Source organism: Pseudopodoces humilis, chromosome 26 (assembly GCF_049639895.1).
Source record: "Pseudopodoces humilis isolate 2021_Gansu_Grassland_sample_001 chromosome 26, ASM4963989v1, whole genome shotgun sequence".
Classification (NCBI taxonomy): Eukaryota; Metazoa; Chordata; class Aves; order Passeriformes; family Paridae; genus Pseudopodoces; species Pseudopodoces humilis.
This window is the reverse complement of record NC_142225.1, coordinates 460,374-467,321: the sequence shown is the minus strand read 5'-3', so window position 1 is coordinate 467,321 and position 6,948 is coordinate 460,374.

Below are 6,948 nucleotides of genomic sequence, written 5' to 3'. Positions count from 1 at the left end.
TCAGCAGCTCAAATAAATATCCCTGCCTCACCAGGACAGGCCCTCATGCTTCAAATGCCTCTCTTCCCTACCTGCCAGCACTGAAACTGCAGAAACAGGGCCAGAGGGGAGGGGAGCTGGGATGTGCACTGCCAGGACAGACTCCTGGAGGAAGCTCAGGGTAAGTAAAGAGCACAGCAGCAGGCAGGAGACACCAGGCCAGCAAGGCTGGGACAGCCTGGTGGATCTCTGAGCAATTCAGAGCTGCCTCTGGAGCAGGCTGGCTCTGGGCATTCCTCTGTTCTCACCTCTGCACCTGCAGCAGGGCTCCAGTGAGACCCCACATCCCTGCAGCAGACTGTGGCTCAGGACATGCCCAGAACATCCAGTGCAGTGCCTGCTGGTGTTTGTGTCATCCTTTCCATCCCTGCCAGTGCATTTCAGAGCAGGACATGACCTCCTCCTGCCAGCACCTTCCCATAACCTGCCAGTATCTGCCAGTGCTACAGCAGATGCCTGCTGGCACAGCAGCTCCCACCCCTTTCCCAGCACAAAGGCTGCTCTCAGAGGTTTGTGATTCCCCTTTCCCAGCACAAAGGCTGCTCTCAGAGGTTTGTGATTCCCCTTTCCCAGCACAAAGGCTGCTCTCAGAGGTTTGTGATTCCCCTTTCCCAGCACAAAGGCTGCTCTCAGAGGTTTGTGATTCCCCTTTCCCAGCACAAAGGCTGCTCTCAGAGGTTTGTGATTCCCCTTTCCCAGCACAAAGGCTGCTCTCAGAGGTTTGTGATTCCCCTTTCCCAGCACAAAGGCTGCTCTCAGAGGTTTGTGATTCCCCTTTCCCAGCACAAAGGCTGCTCTCAGAGGTTTGTGATTCCCCTTTCCCAGCACAAAGGCTGCTCTCAGAGGTTTGTGATTCCCAGCAGTGCAGGTTCCCCCAGGTTTGCACAGAAAGGGCAAGCACAGCCCTCCACAGATGTTCTTCACTGCTACAGCCGTGTGTGAATGTGGCTCTGCATTACAAACCCTCCCAGCCCTCTGTCTCTGAGCCCAGAGCAGCAGAGAAGGCAGTGGGACTTTTGGCTCACTCCCACTGCTCCTGAGCCCATCCGTCCCACAGGCAGAGTCCAGAACCACCCAGCACAGCATCAGTGATGGGGAAGCACTCACTGCTGATGTGTCCCATTCGTAATTCCTGCCAAGAAACACCACTTGTAACCAGCTCTGGAAATAATCCTGCCCAAAGAGGAAGCCAGCACAGCAGAAATGGAGACCAGCTCCTGTTCCAGGCCCTCCTTTGTCTCCCCTTCCGAGGAGAAGGCTCTCTGACAAGTAGGGAACAACCTCTATCAAATCAGGGCCTGCATGCTGGAGAAGCTGTTAATTGCCTCTTGAAGTCTTCTGTCAGCAACATTATCCCATCCTGTCCTGCCCAGACTGGCCAGGGATTGTCCTGGTCAGTGGCTGCACTGGGACATGGAGAAGGGGAAGGGAAACACGATACAAGAAATAAAACCTACGGCAGCAAGCGATGCTAATCAAAAAATCGTGAGGGAAGCAGCATTCCAAGGAGGGGGGAATGCTGGGGGAGGAAAAGCATGGACCTCTCTTGACAAAGGTCCAGGTCATTTTGAAAGGACCCAAGAAATTGTATGTTAATGTCTATTTTTAATACAACCTACACGTGTGCTGAGAGCACTGCCTGCCACACAGCTATCGTGTTACTTCCCAAATTAGCAGCAAAATATTAATTTAGGCAGGAGGGAATAATTTTTAACAAAAGTGTCACTGCCTTCTGGGGAAGACGTCTGACCTGAGCAGATCATGTCCAGGGAAATCCCACACCACAGACAATCCCTCAGGGCCAGGAGTCCCACAGCTGGAAAGAACACTTTGGGGTAGTTCAGCACAGCTGGGGGACTGATGATGATGTCAGATGAGTACAACTGAACATAAATATATGTTTGGCACTACAGCTAGCAACAAAAGGTGTGGAGATAAAAATTACCTTTGTATTACCAGGAGCCCTTGGCAGCTTCCCACCTGCACATCTGTGTTTGCTTTTCTGATTTACATTTTATTTCATCCAAGCAATACAGAAATGAAAGGCTTGTGCTCATTCCCTGTCCCTTTTCCAAGGGCTGCAAAAGCCCCTGACAAACCCCATGCCCCTCTGGGCTGAGCCCTAAGGGAGTTACTGGAGCTTCCCTGGCTCTCCTCCCTGAGCTCAGCCCTGCAGGGAGAGGCAGAACTGCCACCCACACCGCTGGACCCACAGCAAGGACCCATCGGGGCCCCAAATGAAAGGCTGATGGCAGAGATGAGAAAGCACAACATTCAGTTGTACTGAGGGAACCTGCCCCCCTATTAACATTTTGTGTTGTCTTCTGTGCCAGGGGAAAGGAATACTTGCATTGAAATCACTTCAAACACAACTGAGTCACTTCTCCAAATCTCTCCTAAGGTTTCCAGAGAGCATCCTGCTCCAAGGGGGGGCAGATTCAGGTGGGATCCCATAACCACAGTGCCCTCCCAGTCCCACCAAAGAGAGGAATCCATCCTGCCCAGGTGTCTCCCCAGGAATTCTTTTATCCTTTCCTGCTGTTTAACAGCAACTCAGCATGGCAGGAAGATGATGAATGCTACATCCACCGGGAATTTTTAGGGAAGCAAAACCCCAGCTGTGAAAATTAGAAGAAGACTGAGATATGTGGTCCAACACATGTCCAAACCATAGGGTCTTGGCTATTAACTGCCCTGAAGGCAGTAACCTCTACCAGCAAAGGCTTCCTTGGTCTCACATGTAGAATTTTCCCCCATTGTTCCTGCTGTTGGGGCATGTGAATGAATCTCTTGTTTCACTTTGTTTGTGTGCATGGCTTTGCTTTAGTCATTAACTGATTTATATCAACCCACAAGATGTCTCGCTGTCACTCCTCTGACTCTCTGCTCATCACACTGTGAAGAAGAGAGTGAGTGTGGGGCTGAACTTGGCAGCTGGGTTAAACCAGGACACCCACAGGAGGCAGGAGGGGTCCCTGACCATCAGCCCAGCCCAACAGCTCCAAGCTGGCCAGGTTTAAGGAGCAATCACAGCATGAGGTGTACTGGGGTGACTGCAGCCCTCCTGCACAACCTTAGAAGGCAAAACCAAGTCCCAGAGGGCCTGATACCAAAAATACACTTAGGCATAATTGTTCTCACAATTCCATCAAAAGTCTTGGAGAAGATTATTTTTGGCTGAATCAGGTGTTACAGAAAAGGGTGCCAACAGCAGTGATTCTCTGCTAAGTAAGGAAGAGCCAGACTTCCCAGGACACCCACATGGAGCAGGAATGGATGCAGAGCAGAGCCATCCCCAGAGGCTGCAGCCACTCAGCCTCACAAACAGGACCCATCACAGCCATCCTAATCCTGCTCCTTCCCCTCCTCCCTCACACCACACACATGGCAGGGAGGGTGGCACTGCAGCTTCACAGACATCTCTACACCCAAGGAGCTGGAAGTGCCCCTGCTGTCTGCAGTGCTCCACACCCTTGGCTTGGAAGATGAAAATATTTGGGGTTTGGTTTTGCCAAGTCTCCACCTGCCTCAGTTCCATCAGAGCACAATTCTCTACCCCTTCCCATGGCAGTTCCCTCCCAGGAGACTCGAGCTCTTGTTTGGTTCACAGCAGAGCTGCACCACTACACAGGATCCCAGGACATGACACCAGATCCTGAAAAATACCTCACAGAGAATTTCCTTTTCCCTCAGTTTCCTTGGGAAAGCCCAGTGAAATCAGGCAGAGGGAAGCAGTGTGGGCTGGAGTGCTGCTCTGGGGTGCAGCTGCTCTCTCCTTTGGTCTCAGCTCTGCAGAAGGCTCAGCTGAACCCACAGGAGGCCCTGCTCCTCAGCCATCCTGAATCACAGAACCACAGAATCACTGAGGCTGATCATCCCACTCCAATATCTAATCGCCCTTTCTGTGAAAAAATTCTTCCTAATTCACTCTGAGCCTTGTCTGGCACAGGGTTTGTGAGTGGCAGTGGCCTCCTGCCTAGGGGCAGAAATGATTAAACACAGCACAGGGGAGAAGCTGGAGTCCCCCCTTTGGGGGTCAGCTGGGTGTGGGTTGGTTCCCCCTCACCACCCCAGAGCCATGGTGTCACCAACACCGTGAGTGTCCTCCCCATCACACCTTCACAGCTGCACTCTGTGACCCAGGAGAGCCAGCTCCAGATCCCAGTGTGCAGGGTTATCCTCCTGATAACACTGATGGCTGTTCTCTGCCTGGCCCTGCCGTGGGAGGTCCTGCTGGACACAGGGCCCTGCACAGTCCCAGCCCGTGGGGATGGCCCAAGGGCACACACTGGCACTGGATCTCTGGGGTTATCAGAGCCCAGCCTGCTGGGCAGCCACATCTTCTGTCAGCTCCCACGCACTCAGCAGCTGCTCCTGCCTGGGACTGACACTGTTTGTTCATTAATGTGTGCTCACAAATCTCCATGGGGTTTTTTAAGACCTCAAAAACTTAATGTCACAAGCAGCTCTTGTGATCCTCAGCCACCCTCACAGAACCCCTCCCAGTGCTGTGGTACCACTTGACTGAGGAAACTGAGGCACGGCACCACAAACCACTTCCTTGGAGCTGGGAAGGGAGCCAAGAGCATAAAAGAGAATTTCCATTATTTGTTCTAACTCTCATCCTGCACGAGGAAGAGAGCTCTGGAGGTTGGCCCAATGCCCAGGCACCCTGGAGTCTTCTCTTGCCAGCTTGTAATTCCCAAAGCATTTCATTTAAAAGGCAACAGAAAGACCAAATCATCTTATTGCAGGTGAAGAATGAAATTTCTTCCCTCTGAATTATAGGCTGCTTTTTATAATGGCAGGATGTATTTCTAGAATATTTACAAGTCAATGTGTGTATTCACAATTTAAAATAAAGTGCCCTTTAAAGTGCTGTGACCCTGGTGCTGGGCTGGAAGGTTTGCAGCGTTGTCACCAACCCCTGTGTCCAGAGAGAACAAGGACAAGCTGTCCCTGTGTGTCCTCAGCCACTGCTCTTGTTAACAAAAATGCACCTGTCCCTCAGATTGACACCACGAGTGCCTGCAAGGCCAAATTCCGTGGGTAAGGGACAGGAACAGGGTGTTAACACCTGAAGCATTTCCCCTCTTTCACACATTTGTTTTTCTTTGTTTCCCATCTCCCATTCCCTCTCCCCCGTGCCACAAGAATTGGGTTTGGCCTCTGCTCCCAGGGCCCATGGAAGGCTCCTCTCACCTTTGTGCTGCCAGCAAAGGGAGAGGCAGAAATCAGGAGCCACAGATCTCTACAGGGTGGTGTCAGTGACTAAAATCAACCCAAATTACTGGGAATTCAGGGCAAGAGCTCTGTAGGTTTCAGAACACATTGCTGGAGAGATTTGTGAAGGGACCTGCATTTAGCACACATAGAAATTCAGGAAACACGACCAGATCTGTTGGGTGAGTGCAGTGGTGCACGTAGGACTGAGAACAAGGCTGAGTGGCAGGTAGGAAGAAATAAAGCAGCAGATCCTGCTCCTTCCAGGCAAACTCACTTTTCCCACTGGTGGTGGGCTTCAAAGACAGCAACAGGGATGACATCCAGGAGACAACTGAGCCTGCTGCATCCCAGTTATCTGGGACAGACAAAAAGGCAGCTTTGCCAGGGGGAAAGTCAGCAGGGAAGGGAACAGGAAACAATCTCCTGGGGGTGTGTGTGAGATCTCCCACTCACCACTGCAGGAACTGTGCAGGCAACTCTCTCTCCCATCCGAGAATTCTGAAACCAGCCTCTTGGAAAGGGCACTTGAACTGAAATGCAACTTTCAAACTCGTCCTCTATTGGGTTAGTCTGTTTTTGAGGCACTCATCCAAAAAACCTGATCTCCCAGCTGCCTGGCCCATTCCTTTACTTCCTCCAAGGACATTTCCAGAGTCTTGTCACCAGTCTGGGCTTCTTCTTCCAAGTGTCGATGCAGCCTTCTGTAGCCCCACAAGGAGTGCTGAGGACCTTGGGGCAGCAAAAGCCACAGAACAGATTGCTGTGACAACAGGGATGTCAGAGATAAAAACATTTCCTCAGCAGCCCGAGGAAAGGCAGTTACAGAAAATCCCTGTGGCCGTGGGCTTTCAAACACGAACAAACTCCGCTGTGTCACAGCACTGGGTGTCCCACAGGCACAGCCAGGGCTCTGCTCTGGAGGGAGAGCTCGGATTTAGCACCAAAGAGCTTCTTCCGCTCCGCAGCACTGGAGTAGGAGGAAGGAATTAGAAGTCCTTTGTGCATCTAATACCCAGGATTATTCTCGTGGAATATTTCCTTGGATCAGTCCAGCTGACTTGACCACTGTCCTGTGCAGTCTCCAGTGAGCGGGGGTGGAATGCAGACATGGCAGGGCCAGGATTTTAAACATTACAGCAACGAGGTGAGAAAACTCCTCAAAATATTATGTACAGGAACATGCTATGACAGAACAAGGGTGAATGGCTTCAGGCGGAAAGAGAGCAGGTTTAGATGAAGTATTATAAAAAAATATATAAATTTTGATTGTAATTATTTTAAATTTTTATTTATAATTATTTTATTTATTATTTATTATTTTATAATATAAAGGTGCTGAGGCCCTGGCACAGGCTGCTCAGAGCAGCTGTGGCTGCCTCTGGATCCCTGGAGGTGTCCAAGGCCAGGCTGGATGGGGTTTGGAGCAGCCTGGGACAGAGGAATGTGTCCCTGCCACGGCAGGGGGTGCAATGGGGTGAGCTTTGAGGTCCCTCCCGAGCGACACCACGGCAGCACTTTCCGAGCGTACCAAAGCACTTGGAGCTCGCTAATTCCGTGCGAGGGGCACGGGGCGGTGCGGGACATTTCCAGCCCGGCTCCGAGTGGCCGGCGGCGCTGTCTGTCACTGCGCGTCACCTCCGGGGGGCGGCCACGGGCCGGGGCCGGGCTCGGGCCGGGGCCGCG